General features: G+C 38.5%; 1 protein-coding gene across 3 annotated transcripts in view; it reads right to left on the bottom strand.

The window, feature by feature from the left end:
- Positions 1–21,155, bottom strand: part of FAM110B (family with sequence similarity 110 member B) — a 433,945-nt gene that overhangs the window by 108,461 nt on the left and 304,329 nt on the right. For all 3 annotated transcript variants that reach the window (XM_053715058.1, XM_053715060.1, XM_053715059.1), the window contains one exon: positions 17,259–17,353. The gene's annotated coding sequence lies outside the window, so the exon portion shown is untranslated. The remainder of the gene's footprint in view (positions 1–17,258; positions 17,354–21,155) is intronic.

The following is a 21,155-nucleotide window of genomic DNA, read 5'->3' as shown; positions in this document are numbered from 1 at the left end:
AACAGTCCTGTGTGGAAACAGCAATCGATTTTAGTTACTGTCTGCTAAAAATCATCTTCCTCTTACAAACAGAAATCTTCATCCTTTTCTGTTTCAGAGTAAATAGTACATACCAGCACTATTTTAAAATAACAAACACTTGATAGAAGAATAAAACTACATTTAAACACCAAAAAAACTCTTAACCATCTCCGTGGAGATGTTGCCTGTGCAACGGCAAAGAGAATGACTGGGGTGGGCGGAGCCTAGGAGGGATCATGTGACCAGCTTTGCTGGGACTCTTTGCCATTTCCTGTTGGGGAAGAGAATATCCCACAAGTAAGGATGACGCCGTGGACCGGACACACAAATGTTGGAGAAAGATTTTTTGCGCCAAAAAAGTCCGCGCCAAGAATGACGCAATAAAATGAAGCATTTTCAGCCCCCGCGAGCCTAATAGCCCACAGGGAAAAAAAGTCAAATTTTTAAGGTAAGAAAAAATGATTGATTCAAATGCATTATCCCAAATATGAAACTGACTGTCTGAAAATAAGGAATGTTGAACATTCTGAGTCAAGGCAAATAAATGTTTGAATACATATATTTAGAACTTTATAAATAAAGTGCCCAACCATAGCTTAGAGTGTCACAGAAAATAAGATTTACTTACCCCAGGACACTCATCTACATGTTTGTAGAAAGCCAAACCAGTACTGAAACGAAAATTAGCAGAGGTAATGGTATATAAATAAGAGTATATCGTCGATCTGAAAAGGGAGGTAAGAAATGAATCTCTACGACCGATAACAGAGAACCTATGAAATAGACCCCGTAGAAGGAGATCACTGCATTCAAATAGGCAATACTCTCCTCACATCCCTCTGACATTCACTGCACGCTGAGAGGAAAACCGGGCTCCAACTTGCTGCGGAGCGCATATCAACGTAGAATCTAGCACAAACTTACTTCACCACCTCCATAGGAGGCAAAGTTTGTAAAACTGAATTGTGGGTGTGGTGAGGGGTGTATTGATAGGCATTTTGAGGTTTGGGAAACTTTGCCCCTCCTGGTAGGAATGTATATCCCATACGTCACTAGCTCATGGACTCTTGCTAATTACATGAAAGAAATCTAATTAAGTAGAGCCTGTATTTTTAATAATTAGTGCTGGGGAATCTGTTGGCGCTATACAAATAAATGGTAATAATAATCACTAGCGACCCTGATATGCTGTATGTTTAACCCCTGAAAGGAATTCAACAAAGTTAAGGTATCACTTGAGAGCAGAGGACCACACTGTGAGACTGACACTGCTGACTGGCTAAATGGCTGTATTTTCTCGGGTCCAGCATTGATTTAACTATGTGTTTAAGCCCTGTGCAGGGGTTAAACACATACCATATCACGTTTCTTAATGCTAAAATTACATTCTGTTACAAATGAAGAGTTTATATTTTTTGCACTATAATGTCTCCAAGTATGGCAAAATTTACCTAAGCCTACCCTGCAACATTCTACACAGTGACTGGCTAGACCCAACCATAAGCTAATTTACCTCTGTCTCTAAAGGGACATGTTTCTTTTATGATTCAAGAGCATACAATGTTAAACAACTTCCCAATTTACTTATATTATCTAATGTTCTTTATTCTCTGGGTATCCATTGTTGAAAAGCTAGGTAGGCTCAGGAGCAGTTCACTACTGGGAGCTAGATGCTGATTGGTGGCTGCAAATATATATGCCTCAACAATGGCTAGCCTGATCTGTTCAGCTAGCTCCTAGTAGTGCATTTCTGCTCCTTCAACAGCATTGTAGTACTTAAAGGGACAGTCTGCTTGAAAATTTGTATTGTTTAAAAAGATTGATCCCCTCCCTTTATTACTCATTCCCCAGTTTTGCATAACCAACACTGTTATATTAATACACTTTTACCTCTGTGATTACCTTGTATCTAATCCTCTGCAGACTGCCCCCTTATCTCAGTGCTTTTCACAAACTTGCATTTTAGTCAATCAGTACTGTCTCCTAAATAACTCCATAGGAGTGAACACAATGTTATAAATATGGCACACGTGAGCTAGCACTTTCTAACTGTGAAAAACTGTCAAAATGATAAGAGTTGGTTTTCAATGGATTAGAAATCAATTTGAGCCTACCTAGGTTTAGCTTTCAAAAAAGAATGCAAAGAAAACAAAGCAAATTTGATGAGAAACGTAAATTGGAAAGTAGTTTAAAATTGCATGCCCTATCTGAATCATGAAAGATTAATTTTGACTAGACTGTCCCTTTAATTGCTGATCTATGCTATAAGTTTAATGATCCTTTATGTATTTTTTATAACAACGTGGCTCGCTTGACCTCGATTGGAAACTTAGGCAAAGCCATAATTTTGTTTTCCATTTTATTTTTAAAGCAGTCAAAATCGAATGGAAATGTTAAATTTGAGGTTAATTGTATTAACTAACAAAAAGGGAAGTGAGATATCCCCAACTTTAAAAATCATCATCTACATTTTTCAAAAACTTGACAGTTGACACTGAACAGTCACATAGTAAAGGAAGGAAACTGGTTTAAAAAAATAACATAAATCTTACAATGTTCCTTTAAAATAGCAAACAAGCTACTTATAAATGGCTGAGATTGTTTTGCAAATAGTGTTAATGAAAATAGACCAGCTGCATAACTCGAAATTGCATGCACATAATCTCTCTAGTAAAAATGTAAGTTCTTGGAATGTCATAAAGAAAAAATCAGCCATTCATGTCCCACTACTATACCCAATGTTAGTTTAAATGAAACTGTTTTTCAGTGGTTACATTATGTATGGAAAGCTTTTAAACCCTGTTTTGTATAATTGGTACTTGCTTTACTATATAAAGCTATCATAGGGAATGGTAGAATACTGTGCTTATGTGAAACTACATTGACGACACAAAGTGTAAACACCAGTGATATCAATGAGCTGTTGTGTTCACAGCCTCTGATGTACTCAGTAAGTTACTCTTCCAAGAAAAGCTCTGAATTTTAAATGCTTAAAAGGGAAATGAAACCCATTTTTTTTTCTTTCAGGATTCAGATAGAGAATTCAATTTTAAACAACTTTCTAATTTACTTCTATTATCTAATTTGTTTCATTCTCTTGGTATCATTTGTTGAAGGAGCAGCAGTGAACTAATGATTTCTAACTGAAGACATGGGTGAGCCAATGACAATCGGTATAAATATGCATCCACCAATCAACAGCTAAAATCTAGGTTCTCTGCTGCTCTTGAGCTTGCCTAGATAAACCATTCAGCAAAGGATAACAAGAGAAGACAGCAAATTAAATAATAGAAGTAAATTGGAAAGTTGTTTAAAATTGTATTCTCTATCAGGATCATGAAAGAAAATTTTTGGGTTTCATGTCCCTTTAAGTGAGCAGATGGAGCAGAATATTTCCATTATAAATGCAATGGTGCATTATGGGGACGAGTAATAGCTCTGAATAATCCAAAGCAACTATAACGTCAAAGCTTTTAAAAGGGACAGTCTACTTGAACATTGTTATTGTTTTAAAAGATAGATAATCCCTTTATTACCCATTCCACAGTTTTGCATAACCAACACTGTTATATTAATATACTTTTTACCTCTGTGATTACCTTGTAACTAAGCCTCTGCAGAATGCCCCCTTATCTCAGTCTTTATTATAAACTTGTATTTCAGCCAATTAGTGCTGGTTCATGCATAACGTCACAGGAGTGAGCATGATGTTGTTATCTATAAGGCACGCATGAATTAGCACTGTCTTGCTGTAAAAGCTAATAAAATGCACTAAGATAAGAGGTGCCCTTCAAGGGTTAGAAATTAGCATGAGCCTAATCAAGGTTTAGCATTCAATAAAGAATACTAAGAGAACAAAGTAAATTTGAAGATAAAAGTACATTTGAAAGTCGTATAAAATTGCATGCCCTATCTGAATCATGAAAGTTTAATTTTGACTTTACTGTCCCTTTAACTATAAATATAATTACTTCTAGGCCTTTAGAATTTTTAAGACCAAATTTAAATATGGTTTCCCTAATATGGAACAAGTAACTTGGGTAGAGTATTTCGAAGTGGCAAGTTTATTTAAAAAACAGGTATAATATTTAAAGTGATTGTAAAGCTTATTCATTTACTGCCAATTATATAAAATTAATCTTAAAAACAGGGGAACTAATAACTCTGACACCAAGCTCTGGATTCAGATTGACAGGGAGATCCTGCAAAGAAAAAACGTAGGTTCACTGGCTTGGATATCTATTAAGAACCGCCCGCCTACCGTGGCTCAGTATCCAATTATATCTGACACTTTTAAGGCCTGGGACAAAGTGCTTGACAGAGATACCTTTATCTCAACCCCCACCTCACCAAATGTACCTATATGGGAAAACCCCGATCTGGGGCTGGAACTTTCAAAATGCGTTGGGGGAGAGGCTTACACTCTAGCAGATACAGCTTTCTCTAACATTCTTCAAAATAACAAGATTAAAACCCAGGCAGAATTGATTGAGTGGGATCCGACCACCTTCACGTCTTGGTTCAGAGTGGCTCAGGTCGCTCATTACCTCGACACTAATAAGGATCGGGGGGCACTGACGAGACGCAGAACGCCCTATGAGACCCTATGCGCTGCGCAGCAGTCTCCTAGTCACTTAATCTCCCAAATCTATCGTCTGCTATTGAGCAAAGGAGGTAATGCCCTCCCGGCATTTGTTTCTGCGTGGCAAACGGAGCTTGGAATAGAAATATCCGCTAGAGATTGGCTTAAGATCTTTCGGAAGACAAAGAGAGCGTCTATATCGGTGCGTATTCAAGAATCGCACTATAAACTAGTGAGCAGATGGTACCTTACACCTCAAAGACTGCAAAAAATCTACCCTAACACAAGTGGTTACTGCTGGAGGGGATGTGGTGGAGAGGGGTCTCTCCTGCACATATGGTGGACCTGTCCACATATCCAGCCTTTTTGGGAGGAGGTGCTGGGGGAAATGAGCAGAGTCCTGAAGACTATTATCCCCCCTAAGCCAATATACTTGATATATCATGAGCTACCTAAAATTCTTGGAGTTGACAAGCACCTACTTTTCATGGTAATGCTAAATTGTGCCAAAGGGCTTATCCCGGTGCACTGGAAGAGCCCACAGGCTCCCACAGTTTCGGAGTGGAAGCTTAGAGTGGGGGACTCGCTCAGATTGGAGCGTTATCACTTTCTGAAAACTGGAAGGTTGGCTACACATGAAATGATGACGCTGACTTGGGAGGGAAGAGAATTCTGACCACTATGATTCTTGTATGTTGTACCAATGCCTTTCACCCCCCCCCTATCTCGCTTCCCCTTCCTTGACCAACCCTTTACTTCTCCTCCCCCCGCCATTGTTTTTTTTTTTTTTTTTTCTCTCTTTCTCTTCTTTACTGTTTCTTTGTTCTTACCCTCATCTCCCGTCAAGCTGGACGGGGGTAGACCTCAGGTCATATGCTACCTTCAACGGTATGAAGTAAGCCTACGGAGGTAAATGTTTATCTATATATATGTTTTTTGAACCTGTTGTCAAGCATCTAAGTTTATGTAACATCTGCTTATATAAATTCCTCAGATTAGTTTGGGGACACAAGCTCAAGATACATGGAGTAAGTTGGTAGTTAACTCACCTTTACTGGACATGTATGAATCTCTCTAACACCTGTCTCTTATTATAGACATTTGAATCTTATTGTATAATTGATCCAGATATTTTTTGCCAATGATTATCTCTATGTACCAACATTGCTGACACTCAATAAAGCTTGTTTTTGAGAAAAAAAAACAAAAAAAACAGGGGCACTTTAATTCGTTCAAATTTTTAAAGAAGCTTGATTTGTAAAATAATTACCATTTAGTAATGGTAAACATTGCGCCATTCCTCTGCCCGCATCTCATACTTTATTTTGCTGATCATTGACGAATCCAGCTTCATCCATCCAAGCCTGCCCCATGAGATGGATGCCAAATGGGGCATGCAACGATTGGATGAAGCCAGATTCATCATTGATCAGCTAAATAAAGTATGAGATGCGGACAAAGGAACGCGCAATATTTACCATCTCTAAATGGTAATTATTTTACAAAGGAAGAGTCTTAAAAAATATGAAAGAATTAAAGAGCCCCTGTTTTTAAAGTGAATGTAAATTTTGATGTTTAAGTGCCCGGTTTTTAAAACTTTGATTAAAAACAGGGGCACTTTAATTCATCAAAATTTACATTTCACTCCTGTTGTGAAAATAAACTTACTTTTTAATCTTCACAGCAGCTGCTGCTTCCTCCGGTCTCACAAGCCATTTCTGATGTCAGAAATGATTGATAGGTCATCCTCCAATCACAGATTCCCCCCCGGGGGATTCAGTGTCTGATTCACTGCTGTGATTGGAGGAAGCCAGATACCTCATTTTAGACCCAGGAAGAGGCTTTGAAACAGGTGGAGGAAGCTGGAGCTGCTGTGAAGATTAAAAAGTAAGTTTATTTTCACAACAGGAGTGAAATGAAAATATTGATGAATTAAAGTGCCCCTGTTTTTAATCAAAGTTTTAAAAACCGGGCACTTTAGCATCAAAATTTACATTCACTTTAAGATTCATTTTATGTACTGGGCAGTAAATGATTAAACTTTACAATAATTTTAAGCTGTGTTAGGAAACAAACAAACAAAAAATCCCAGAAAGAGCCATAGTTTAAAGCAGGGCTTGACAAATCTAGAAGCCTGCCTGTGAGCCACTGGCTTCTAGAATTTTACCACTGGCTCCTAACTTTTTGGATTATTCTCGATAGATACCACTGTCTGGTTACTAAATATTGTAAACAGATTTGTCGATCCCTGGTTTACAGGGACATGAAACACAAAATGTTAAAACACCTTTTAAATTTACTTCTATTATCTAATGTGAGTCATTCTCTTGGTATCCTTTGATAAAAAAGCATACCTAGGTAGGTTCAGGAGTAGGGAGCTAGCTGATGATTGGTTGTTGAACATAAATGCCTCTTGTCATTGGCTTACCAATGAGTTCAACTACTGTAGCTAAGTAGTGCATTGCTGTTCCTGCAACAAAGGAGACTAAAAGAATAAAGCAAAATTGATAAAAGAAGTAAAAAAAAATGTTTCATGTTCCTTTAAGTTCAAAAGAGCATTCCTTGTAAAAGGAATATAAAAACACATGCTCTAATGTATTATTGCACTATAGCTTGCATATCATTATGGGGTTTATCACAATCCTTTAGAAAAACTTATCAAATGATATATCTACAAAAATCCTCATGAACTTTAAATAGTGTAGTTTGTAGAGAAATCATTAGACAATTTTTTTTACGGGATTGTAATCGCCCACTGTGAGTTTAACCCTTGCAAAAGAATTGAGACTACATTTTGTCTAATGCACTAGAGCTGTGTCAGCTGATATCTTTTTGACATGTGATTGGTTCACCTAAGGATCCCAGAAGCATCTCACAAGAATTGTAGGGAAGTACAGGTCTTCTGGTTGTAATTCATTTGTCATCAATGCAAAACAGGATCACAACACCCAAAATAAACTGCAGTAGGGTAGCGTTTAAATAAGTGGCACATTACAACCAATCAGATTAATTATTAATCCTAATCTCTAGACACAAAAGGTTTCCTGAATTCAATGTTTAGCAATAGGGACATACTGTAGAGGAATTCAAGTACTTTAAGAACAGGGCATAAACAAAACCTATTTTCTAGGCTTCCATGGGCAGCTGCCAACTGTGTCTAAAAGGAAATCAGGTCATGTAGTATATTGATATAAAAAGGAAGCATAGAGAACTAGGAAGTTTATACAGGCAAAACTATACAAACTGTCACTAAACAACTTTAAACATTTAAAGAGATATGAAACAGTGCTCCTTTAGTAAAAACAAATATGTTACATCAAAGTAAACATGATAAGAAAGAGATTGTGTAAAAAAAACAAAAAAAAAACAGCTTGTTTTCTTGCAAAACGAGCACTTAGAAATTCTCATTGTAGACACTGTCTTCATGGAGATTGGAATTTAACCCCTTAATGACCACAATGTACCCTGTATGTCACTGGTCGTTAAGGGTTTTTTCAGGACATAAAAGCACAAGTCTAGCAAGAACACGCTATTAATGCCCTCCCTCCAGCAGGCTTTGTGGAATAGAGCAGTTTCAACGCTGGGAGCAAGACCGCACTATAAAACAATCAAGTCCCAAAAAAAGGCCAGCGACATACAGGGTACATCGCTGGTCCTTAAGGGGTTAAAGTTGCATTCTGAGCATGGCAAACACCAGACACTTATGGCCTAACTCATAATTGTTATACGTTTATTCTTTTCACTGATTTCCCTGTCCCTCAGAACAAATGGACCCTTGCTAACCAATCACAAACTAATATTCCGATATAGCACAAACTCTCTTTGTACACGTGCAGACTGGGTTAGCCTGCACTCTTGTATTCCCTTAAGGTGGTTTAGCACTGATTCAACTTGGTTACTACTGCAAAGAATGATTTTCCTATCATGATTGATGATGCAAAACTGATAATCCACTTTTTAAAAGCATGTGACACTACAGAAGCTTAGGGAGAGAGGGAAAAGTAAACAAAAAGCTCACATAAATTGCCTAAAAGTATTAACCCAAGCCTCCCTGAGAGAAAGTGAAACAAAAACATTGTTAAGATGTATTTTACAACAAAGGCTGCAAAATAAATAATGAATGTATATTGCAATAATGTTTCACTTGCAATAATGAAACATTTTATGCGTTGTTGAAATGTCAAGTTTAAAAGGACCTTTAACGCTGCAAGCAGCTGCCCTCCAAATGCACATGCCCTCCCCAACAACAAAAAACTATGGCGACCAAGAGATGCTGATGCATTTTCTTCTGCCTCGTAAAGAATTATGCAAAGTCTGCTCCTTTGAAAAGATTATATCAATCATATCAACAAAATAAGTTAAAAACAAAATAAGTTTTAAAAAAAACAGAATCATACCATTCTCTTTACAAACAATATAAAAATAAAAGCTTTATATTTTCATGTGATCAGATTTCAAATTGTTCATAAACATTACTATCCATATATTTAAAGGGACATTCTACACCTTAGTCATTAGTAAGATGACTAAGGTGTAAACTGTCCCTTTAATATTGTAGCAGGGTATCTGTCAATGACAACTAGCAAAGTTACCAAAAAAACAGAATTTATGTTTACCTGATAAATTACTTTCTCCAACGGTGTGTCCGGTCCACGGCGTCATCCTTACTTGTGGGATATTCTCTTCCCCAACAGGAAATGGCAAAGAGCCCAGCAAAGCTGGTCACATGATCCCTCCTAGGCTCCGCCTACCCCAGTCATTCGACCGACGTTAAGGAGGAATATATGCATAGGAGAAACCGTATGATACCGTGGTGACTGTAGTTAAAGAAAATAAATCATCAGACCTGATTAAAAAACCAGGGCGGGCCGTGGACCGGACACACCGTTGGAGAAAGTAATTTATCAGGTAAACATAAATTCTGTTTTCTCCAACATAGGTGTGTCCGGTCCACGGCGTCATCCTTACTTGTGGGAACCAATACCAAAGCTTTAGGACACGGATGAAGGGAGGGAGCAAATCAGGTCACCTAAATGGAAGGCACCACGGCTTGCAAAACCTTTCTCCCAAAAAATAGCCTCAGAAGAAGCAAAAGTATCAAACTTGTAAAATTTGGTAAAAGTGTGCAGTGAAGACCAAGTCGCTGCCCTACATATCTGATCAACAGAAGCCTCGTTCTTGAAGGCCCATGTGGAAGCCACAGCCCTAGTGGAATGAGCTGTGATTCTTTCAGGAGGCTGCCGTCCGGCAGTCTCGTAAGCCAATCTGATGATGCTTTTAATCCAAAAAGAGAGAGAGGTAGAAGTTGCTTTTTGACCTCTCCTGTTACCAGAATAAACAACAAACAAGGAAGATGTTTGTCTAAAAACCTTTGTAGCATCTAAATAGAATTTTAGAGCGCGAACAACATCCAAATTGTGCAACAAACGTTCCTTCTTCGAAACTGGTTTCGGACCCAAAGAAGGCACGACTATCTCCTGGTTAATGTTTTTGTTAGAAACAACTTTTGGAAGAAAACCAGGTTTAGTACGTAAAACCACCTTATCTGCATGTAACACCAGATAAGGAGGAGAACACTGCAGAGCAGATAATTCTGAAACTCTTCTAGCGGAAGAAATTGCAGCCAAAAACAAAACTTTCCAAGATAATAACTTAATATCAACGGAATGTAAGGGTTCAAACGGAACCCCCTGAAGAACTGAAAGAACTAAGTTGAGACTCCAAGGAGGAGTCAAAGGTTTGTAAACAGGCTTGATTCTAACCAGAGCCTGAACAAAGGCTTGAACATCTGGCACAGCTGCCAGCTCTTTGTGAAGTAACACAGACAAGGCAGAAATCTGTCCCTTCAAGGAACTTGCAGATAATCCTTTCTCCAATCCTTCTTGAAGAAAGGATAGAATCCTAGGAATCTTTACCTTGTCCCAAGGGAATCCTTTAGATTCACACCAACAGATATATTTTTTCCATATTTTGTGGTAAATTTTTCTAGTTATAGGCTTTCTGGCCTGAACAAGAGTATCAATAACAGAATCTGAGAACCCTCGCTTTGATAAGATCAAGCGTTCAATCTCCAAGCAGTCAGCTGGAGTAGGACCAGATTCGGATGTTCGAACGGACCTTGAACAAGAAGGTCTCGTCTCAAAGGTAGCTTCCATGGTGAAGCCGATGACGTATTCACCAGATCTGCCTACCAAGTCCTGCGTGGTTACGCAGGAGCTATCAAGATCACCTACGCCCTCTCCTGATTGATCCTGGCTACCAGCCTGGGGATGAGAGGAAACGGCGGGAATACATAAGCTAGGTTGAAGGTCCAAGGTGCTACTAGTGCATCTACTAGAGTCGCCTTGGGATCCCTGGATCTGGACCCGTAGCAAGGAACCTTGAAGTTCTGACGAGAGGCCATCAGATCCATGTCTGGAATGCCCCACAGTTGAGTGATTTGGGCAAAGATTTCCGGATGGAGTTCCCACACCCCCGGATGCAATGTCTGACGAATCAGAAAATCCGCTTCCCAAGTTTCCACTCCTGGGATATGGATTGCAGACAGGTGGCAGGAGCGAGTCTCCGCCCATTGAATGATTTTGGTCACTTCTTCCATCGCCAGGGAACTCCTTGTTCCCCCCTGATGGTTGATGTACGCAACAGTCGTCATGTTGTCTGATTGAAACCGTATGAACTTGGCCCTCGCTAGCTGAGGCCAAGCCTTGAGAGCATTGAATATCGCTCTCAGTTCCAGAATATTTATCGGTAGAAGAGATTCTTCCCGAGACCAAAGACCCTGAGCTTTCAGGGATCCCCAGACCGCGCCCCAGCCCATCAGACTGGCGTCGGTCGTGACAATGACCCACTCTGGTCTGCGGGAGGTCACCCCTAGCGACAGGTTGTCCAGGGACAGCCACCAACGGAGTGAGTCTCTGGTCCTCTGATTTACTTGTATCTTCGGAGACAAGTCTGTATAGTCCCCATTCCACTGACTGAGCATACACAATTGAAATGGTCTTAGATGAATGCGCGCAAAAGGAACTATGTCCATTGCCGCTACCATCAAACCTATCACTTCCATGCACTGTGCTATGGAAGGAAGAGGAACGGAAGGAAGTATCCGACAAGAGTTTAGAAGTTTTGTTTTTCTGGTCTCTGTCAGAAAAATCCTCATTTCTAAGGAGTCTATTATTGTTCCCAAGAAGGGAACTCTTGTCGACGGAGATAGAGAACTCTTTTCCACGTTCACTTACCATCCGTGAGATCTGAGAAAGGCCAGGACTATGTCCGTGTGAGCCTTTGCTTGAGGAAGGGACGACGCTTGAATCAGAATGTCGTCCAAGTAAGGTACTACAGCAATGCCCCTTGGTCTTAGCACCGCCAGAAGGGACCCTAGTACCTTTGTGAAAATCCTTGGAACAGTGGCTAATCCGAAAGGAAGCGCCACGAACTGGTAATGCTTGTCCAGGAATGCGAACCTTAGGAACCGATGATGTTCCTTGTGGACAGGAATATGTAGATACGCATCCTTTAAATCCACCGTGGTCAAGAATTGACCTTTCTGGATGGAAGGATTGTTCGAATGGTTTCCATTTTGGACGATGGAACCTTGAGAAACTTGTTTAGGATCTTGAGATCTAAGATTGGTCTGAACGTTCCCTCTTTTTTGGGAACTACGAACAGATTGGAGTAGAACCCCATCCCTCGTTCTTTTAATGGAACAGGATGAATCACTTCCAGAAGATAACCTTGGAAGACTATTTCTAGCGCCCAAGGATCCAGAACATCTCTTGCCCAAGCCTGAGTGAAGAGAGAGAGTCTGCCCCCCACCAATCCGGTCCCGGATCGGGGGCCCGCATCTCATGCTGTCTTGGGAGCAGTGGCAGGTTTCTTGGCCTGCTTTCCTTTGTTCCAGCCTTGCCTTGGTCTCCAGGCTGGATTGGCTTGAGAAGTATTACCCTCCTGCTTAGAGGACGTAGCACTTGGGGCTGGTCCGTTTCTGCGAAAGGGACGAAAATTAGGTTTATTTTTGGCCTTGAAAGACCTATTCTGAGGAAGGGTGTGGCCCTTGCCCCCAGTGATATCAGAGATAAACTCTTTCAAGTCAGGGCCAAACAGTGTTTTCCCCTTGAAAGGAATGTCAAACAATTTGTTCTTGGAAGACGCATCCGCTGACCAAGATTTTAACCAAAGCGCTCTGCGCGCCACAATAGCAAACCCAGAATTTTTCGCCGCTAACCTAGCCAATTGCAAGGTGGCGTCTAGGGTGAAAGAATTAGCCAATTTAAGAGCACGAATTCTGTCCATAATCTCCTCATAAGAAGAAGAATTACTAATAATCGCCTTTTCTAGCTCATCGCACCAGAAACACGCGGCTGTAGTGACAGGGACAATGCATGCAATTGGTTGTAGAAGGTAACCTTGCTGAACAAACATCTTTTTTAGCAAACCTTCTAATTTTTTATCCATAGGATCTTGGAAAGCACAACTATCTTCTATGGGTATAGTGGTGCGCTTGTTTAGAGTAGAAACCGCCCCCTCGACCTTGGGGACTGTCTGCCATAAGTCCTTTCTCTGGTCGACTATAGGAAACAATTCTTTAAATATGGGGGGAGGTACGAAAGGTACACCGGGCCTGTCCCATTCTTTATTAACAATGTACACCACCCGCTTGAGTATAGGAAAAGCTTCGGGGGGCCCCGGGGCCTCTAGGAACTTGTCCATTTTACATAGTGTTTCTGGAATGACCAGATAATCACAATCATCCAAATTGGATAACACCTCCTTAAGCAGAGCGCGGAGATGTTCCAACTTAAATTTAAAAGTAATCACATCAGGTTCAGCTTGTTGAGAAATTTTTCCTGAATCTGAAATTTCTCCCTCCGACAAAACCTCCCTGGCCCCCTCAGACTGGTGTAGGGGCCCTTCAGAAACAATATCATCAGCGGCCTCATGCTCTTCAGTATTTTCTAAAACAGAGCAGTCGCACTTTCGCTGATAAGTGGGCATATTGGCTAAAATGTTTTTGATAGAATTATCCATTACAGCCGTTAATTGTTGCATAGTAAGGAGTATTGGCGCGCTAGATGTACTAGGGGCCTCCTGTATGGGCAAAACTGGTGTAGACGAAGGAGGGGATGATGCAGTACCATGCTTACTCCCCTCACTTGAGGAATCATCTTGGGCATCATTTTTACTAAATTTATTATGACATAAATCACATCTATTTAAATGAGAAGGAACCTTGGCTTCCCCACAGTCAGAACACAATCTATCTGGTAGTTCAGACATGTTAAACAGGCATAATCTTGATAACAAAGCACAAAAAACGTTTTAAAATAAAACCGTTACTGTCACTTTAAATTTTAAACTGAACACACTTTATTACTGCAATTGCGAAAAAGTATGAAGGAATTGTTCAAAATTCACCAAAATTTCACCACAGTGTCTTAAAGCCATAAAAGTATTGCACACCAAATTTGGAAGCTTTAATCCTTAAAATAACGGAACCGGAGCCGTTTTTATATTTAACCCCTTTACAGTCCCTGGAATCTGCTTTGCTGAGACCCAACCAAGCCCAAAGGGGAATACGATACCAAATAATGCCTTCAGAAAGACTTTTCTATGTATCAGAGCTCCACACACATGCAGCTGCATGTCATGCTGTTCTCAAAAACAAGTGCGCCATACCGGCGCGAAAATGAGGCTCTGACTATGATTAGGGAAAGCCCCAATAGAATAAAGTGTCTAAAACAGTGCCTGCCGATATTATTTTACAAAAAATACCCAGATTAAATGATTCCTCAAGGCTAAATATGTGTAAATATGATCGATTTAGCCCAGAAAATGTCTACAGTCTTAATAAGCCCTTGTGAAGCCCTTATTTACTGTGTGAATAAAAATGGCTTACCGGATCCCATAGGGAAAATGACAGCTTCCAGCATTACATCGTCTTGTTAGAATGTGTCATACCTCAAGCAGCAAAAGACTGCTCACTGTTCCCCCAACTGAAGTTAATTCCTCTCAACAGTCCTGTGTGGAACAGCCATGGATTTTAGTAACGGTTGCTAAAATCATTTTCCTCATACAAACAGAAATCTTCATCTCTTTTCTGTTTCAGAGTAAATAGTACATACCAGCACTATTTTAAAATAACAAACTCTTGATTGAATAATAAAAACTACAGTTAAACACTAAAAAACTCTAAGCCATCTCCGTGGAGATGTTGCCTGTACAACGGCAAAGAGAATGACTGGGGTAGGCGGAGCCTAGGAGGGATCATGTGACCAGCTTTGCTGGGCTCTTTGCCATTTCCTGTTGGGGAAGAGAATATCCCACAAGTAAGGATGACGCCGTGGACCGGACACACCTATGTTGGAGAAATGAAAACCAGAGTAACATTTTAAGAGTAATGGCCAATTGCTTTTGCCTTGCTTCAGTGGAAGAAAAGCCATTGCTTTGAATTATTATAATCAACATCATTATTTTACTGTGTAATTCTTCAGCGCTCTAGGGAGTACAATAAATACAAACTAGAATTGAACACTTGATCCATGTTAATCTTGGACAATGACATAGCTTGTTATAGTGTACTGTGAATGTATACACAGATTTTAAAGGGACATAAAACCCAAAAACATTCTTTCATGATTCAAGATACGATTTTAAACAACTTTCCAATGTATTTCTAGTATCAAATTTTCTTAGTTTTCTTGTTATCCTTTGTTGAAAGGCAGGAAGGTAAGTTCAGGTGTGTGCACGTGCCTGCAGCACTATATGGCAGCAGTTTTGCATGAATGTTATACATTAGCAAGAGCACTAGACGGCAGCACTATTACCTGTCATGTAGTGCTGCAGACATGCATGCTATCTATCTAGATATCTCTTCAACAAAGAACAACACAAAAACATAGCAAATTTGCTAATAGAAGAACATTGGAAACTTTTTAAAAATTCTATTCTCTGTCTGAAACATGAGAAATGCACTGCATTGCCAAAATAAATTCTTTCAAATAATTTAAAACTGCATTGTTCTGAAGTCCCTGGACAGCCTCTTGAATGTTGTTGATTTTACTTTTTGTTCTGTGACGAATTAGGGAGAGAGATAAACAAGCTATTGCACATATCAACCAATCATTAAGCAGCATGTAGGAGTGTCAGTGTCCTGCACTTCATCCTCATTGGGGGAGTGGAAACACTACAATTTATTAGTTTAATTAAAGGAAAAAGCATCCAAGATAAATAATTAGGTGCATTGTATATTTTTTGCTTATTTCTAATGCTGAGTACATTTTATGAGAAATTCACTTTTGAGTTTAATGTCCCTTTAAACACCCATCAACTTTCAAACTTGTAACTTGAATTGTACAATCATTCCTCTATGTAAGAATGCATTTGTCAAATATCAGAACATGCCTTTTAGGCATATATGGAGGTTAACCACATAATACAACATATTATCCCTAAAGGTGAAAGGGAAAAAAAATATATACATACAAGCTACAACATATGTAATTGAAATAAGTGTTTTTTTTTCTTTTAAAAGTCAAAAGAAGTGTGTGAATTTTAATCAACTAAGCTGCAAGCTAAAAGAAATGTAATTAGTCTTTTGTGTTTATAAAGATTGCAATTTATATATATCTATATATATCTATATATATATATATATATATATATATATATATATATATATATATATATATATATATATATATATATATATACAGGTAGCCCTCAGTTTACACCGGGGTTAGGTTCCAGAAGGAATGGTTGTAAATCTAAACCGTTGTAAATTGAAACCCAGTTTATAATGTAAGTCAATGGGAAGTGAGGGAGATAGGTTCCAGGCCCCTCCCAAAATTGTCATAAGTAACACCTAATACATTATTTTTAAAGTTTTGAAATGAAGACTTGAAATGCTAACCAGCAATATAAACCTAATAAAATAATCACACATCACAGAATATATAATTAAACTAAGTTAAATGAACAAAAACATTTGCTAAACAGCATTATAAACCTAATAAAATAATCACACAACACAGACTTCACTTGCATTTTTCTGCAAACAGTTCGTTCTATGCATTCCAATCTGGACTGATTTATAGACAGTAAGATCTTGTTCCTTTGAAATCTGCTCGATAGCTCAGGTCTGGTTAAACTGATTAATTTCAGCTTGCTTGGCTTTGCTGCAACACAAGCGGACATCTACACCTACTGGCTATTTTAATAAATGCACTGCTTCTCAATGCTTTTCAATAGCAGTCACATGACTGGAAAAAAAGGTTGTTATTCTGAAACGGTGTAAATTGAACAGTTGTAAAACGAGGGCCACCTGTATATATATATTTATATATATATATATATATATATATATATATATAAAGCCACAAATTAACTTTTTGTTGCCCAGCTCCTACCTGGTTTAAATTCTTAGCACTTAGGGAACATAATATGTAAAGTCTAGATGAGTCTTATCCTCCTTGACATAAGAAAACTCCCTCAGAATGACTGCTATGTGTTTCATTAACTGGATCTTGTCTGACCTGTAATCCGTATATACATAAGAGCTATTTCATTTTTTCCTCTGCACTATTCATAGCAAATTATCATGACATATACCAGGTTACTCTTAATGTGTAGTACATCTTATATAAATCATAAATATACCTACCAGTAACAAAAGGCTAAAATGACAGGTTTCAGCAGAAAGTAATAGGGCGGATAAACGTCTTCCCACGTTTTCAGTCTGTTCGGTACATTAGCAACCTACAAGACAGAAACAGCATTTCATTATTTTCCAAGGAATCTTTATCGAAGTTTTCAAGTTTGCAAACATTAAAAATATTAAACTGGTAAAGTATATCCAAGAATAAAGTATTGAGCGTAATTTATTTCCTTTCTATATGTAACTTGGGCTTTCAGAAAGGAGTCTGGACGTCAGTATCCATATTTACCACAGAATATAACGCAAACCTTTACAAAAGGACATAAAATTCAGTGAACTGAATAATTCTTGTAAACTGTAATAACACACAACTGATTTGCAGGAATGCATCTACGACAGTTCTGTTATTCTTCAACCAGACGGTAGTGTATAGGTCATCCAGACTGGAATGAGTATTAGTCTCAGCTTATTGAGAGAATTGTAGTTGTTAGATTTAAAGCAATGGTTTTCAAATATCCCCTCAGGCCTCCTGAATCCCTAACAGGCTAGATTTTCAGGATATCTTAACTGGAGAACAAGCAAAATAATCAGCTGATTATGAACTGTTGTTGTTATCCTGGTCTCCACCAAGATAACCCTGAAAATCTGACATGTTAGGGAGGCCGGGCGACTGGTTTGAAAACCCCTGATTTAAAGGGACATAAAAGTGCACAAATAAAATTATATAAAGGGATACAGCATTTTATTATTATTGCACTTTTACTTGTATATTACTGGGCGTTAAATTTCGCTCCAGAGCAGAAATGCAGAAACTGAAAGCTAGGTGAAAACATCTGGTGAGACAATTACAAGAGACAGATATGTGTAGCAACCAATCACCAGCTAGATCCAGTAGCGCATGGTTGCTCCCGATTATACATAGACAAAGGATACCAATAATACAAAGTACATTTGATAAAAGAAAAACAAATAATGCAGCATTTGTAATTATGCTGGGGAATCTCTTCGTGGATTGCTTTCACCTCAATAATGGCATATGATGAAGATTAGAGCAATAATGCACCGTAAAGAACAACTATTTTAATTTAAAACAAACAAAAAATACAAGGTAATTTTTTTTTTGGTGAAACAAAATGTATACTGAGTTCATCCATCAACAGTGGTCAAAATACCAGTTGTCCACACAAAGGAACCAGATAGCTTGAGGATTCAAAGAGGATGCAGTGTGATGCGCAGGTTAAGAACTTCCTCTTCCTGTTATTTTAAATTGACTATCCCATTTGTGTCTGATAACTGAGCTTCCAAATGTAAAAGAAAAAAAACAAAAAAACAAAAAAAACTATTTGCAAAAAGGGAAATACAAACTGTAAAGCAAGTAGTTTGTGTTTTTACAAACACCCCTTTAAGGTAGAAAAGATATGTAAATGAAAATTAAATAATACTCTGATAATGAATTCTTGAAAAGTGTTCTCCACAGTGGTAATATGAAGTAGTTTGGTAGAAGCAGTATTATACGTTGCAATATTATTATGTTTTCTGTAATTTTTAAATGTATTCAAAGCACACATTAATTGCATAATTTAACATAAATTTATTGAATAATAATTTAAGCAAAAATCATTAAAAACATTTAATACTAAACATAGTTAGCTTAATATAGGCATACATTTTATCAATGCAGTCAGTAAAATCAGCCAGGTGGTGCGTCCACTAAAAGGGCCCTGAGGAAAACCACTGCTTGGACTTTGCAGACAGTCGAAGTATAAGAACCTACTGGTTAGATAAGTTAAAGGGGCAATTGAGGGGGGCTCAGAGGGAGGTGAAAGCACTTCTTTGGGTGGAACTGATTATTGCATTCTATTTTTTTCAGTTCTGCCTGGCTGTCATGCACTTAGCAACCAGGAACGGTGCTTGCCTCATTTTCCCTCTTAATGTACAGACTGGCAGCACACAACTGGGAAAAAGCAGGCACAGAGAGTCAGTATTTAAACTTTAAAGGCATACTTTACTAACCCCACATTTTTTTCTGTCATGATTCAGATAGAGCATACAATTTTAAGCAACTTTCTAATTTACTCCTATTATCAATTTTTCTTTGTTCTCGTGTTATCTTGATTTAAAAAGGCAGTAATAAAAGGTCAGGAGCCGGCCCATTTTTAGTTCTGTACCTTGGTAGAGCTTGCTGATTGGTTTGCTACATTTAGCCACAAATCAGCAAGTGCTACCCAGTTGCTGAACAAAAAATGGTCCAGCTCTAAAGCTTACAGTACTGCTTTTTCAAATCAAGATAGCATGAGAACAAAGAACAATTGATAATAGGAGTAAATTAGAAAGGTGCTTAAAATCTCATGCTCTATCTGAATCATGAAAGAAAAAAAATGGGTTTAGTATCCCTTTAAGGCAAGATCCGTTAGTCTAATATTAGGTTGTCATATAGGTCTGCAGGACCATAAAGTTTGACGTGAGTAAATGTCAGACAGATGCTTCAGGGGCCTCCCCTGGGGTATGATGTGGGCATATGGTAATGATACGATGATATACAGTTTAATTCTAGGTGTGATGTGCACAGAGCATTACAGTAGGAATGCAGACTGTAGTATGGCATATGACTATAGGTCTGATCTAAGTCCTGCTATGGGCAAATAACTCACAAGGGCTGCAAGGCCAAGGGGTTGATTGGTTGTCTGATAATAGACATATAGCTGACCAGGGCAGCAGGCTCATAGGTTTGGTCTTTGATATTATAAGACCATATAACGGACAGGTGCTGCAGGTCCTTAAAGGGATAGTCTACACCAGAATATTTATTGCTTTAAAAGATAGATAATCCCTTTATTACCCATTACCTAGTTTTGCATAACCAACAAAGTTATATTAATACACTTTTTACCTCTGTCATTATCTTGTATCTAAGCCTCTGCAAACTGCCCCTTATTTCAGTTCTTTTGACAGACTTGAATTTTAGCCAATCAGTGCTGGCTCCTAGGAACTCCACATGCGTGAGCACAGTGTTAGCTACATGAAACACATGAACTAACACCCTCTAGTGGTGAAAAACTGTCAAAATGCTGTGAGCTAAGAGGCGGCCTTCAAGGGCTTAGAAATTAGCATATGAACCTCCAAGATTTAGCTTTCATCTATGAATACCAAGAGAACAAAACAAAATTGGTGATAGAAGTAAATTGGAAAATTGTTTAAAATGACATGCGCTATCTGAATAATGAAAGTTTGTTTTGGACTAGACTGTCCCTTTAAGCTTGATAATAAAAGACTACTTACTGGCTCAGTCTACCTGCTGATCATCCAACATGTTTGTAAATAAAAACTTTCCACCCTAGCTGCTGTTTTAGCAAAAGGTAACATTTTTCTTTTACGTCTTATCATTTCCATGACAGAATCTTAAAATGTTCCCAAACACAATTATGTATATCTATTTTTTTTTTCTTGGGAGCCAGAATAAATGTTGAGACAGAGAACAAAGAAAATACTGCAAAGTTGATTATCCTACAGAGAGCAGGATAAAAGTAAATGACATACCATTGAGAGCATTGTGATTGAGAACCAGGCACAGTGAGGGAAATTGTTGCAAGGAAACTGCTGAATTCTTTTAACCATCATCATTTCTCAACCTGTGGTACAAGTAACCTGGGTGTAATGCAGGGGCCAACAAATCTGTTTAAAATAAAGGAGCCAGACAGCAGTATCTGTATTAAGATGTATGGAGAACAACTCCAAAAGTTAGGAGGCAGGTGTAAAATTCTAGGAGCCAGTGGCTCCCTGACTACTGCGTTTGTCAAGCCCTGCTGTAATGGAAATATTAGCAAGGGGTACTCAAGGGTGTGACATTTTTTCTATTATTATTTGTTTAACCAGATACATTGAAATCATGGTTTCTCATTTCCA

This window comes from Bombina bombina, chromosome 5 (assembly GCF_027579735.1).
Source record: "Bombina bombina isolate aBomBom1 chromosome 5, aBomBom1.pri, whole genome shotgun sequence".
Classification (NCBI taxonomy): domain Eukaryota; kingdom Metazoa; phylum Chordata; class Amphibia; order Anura; family Bombinatoridae; genus Bombina; species Bombina bombina.
This window is presented reverse-complemented; position numbering and strand designations above follow the sequence as displayed.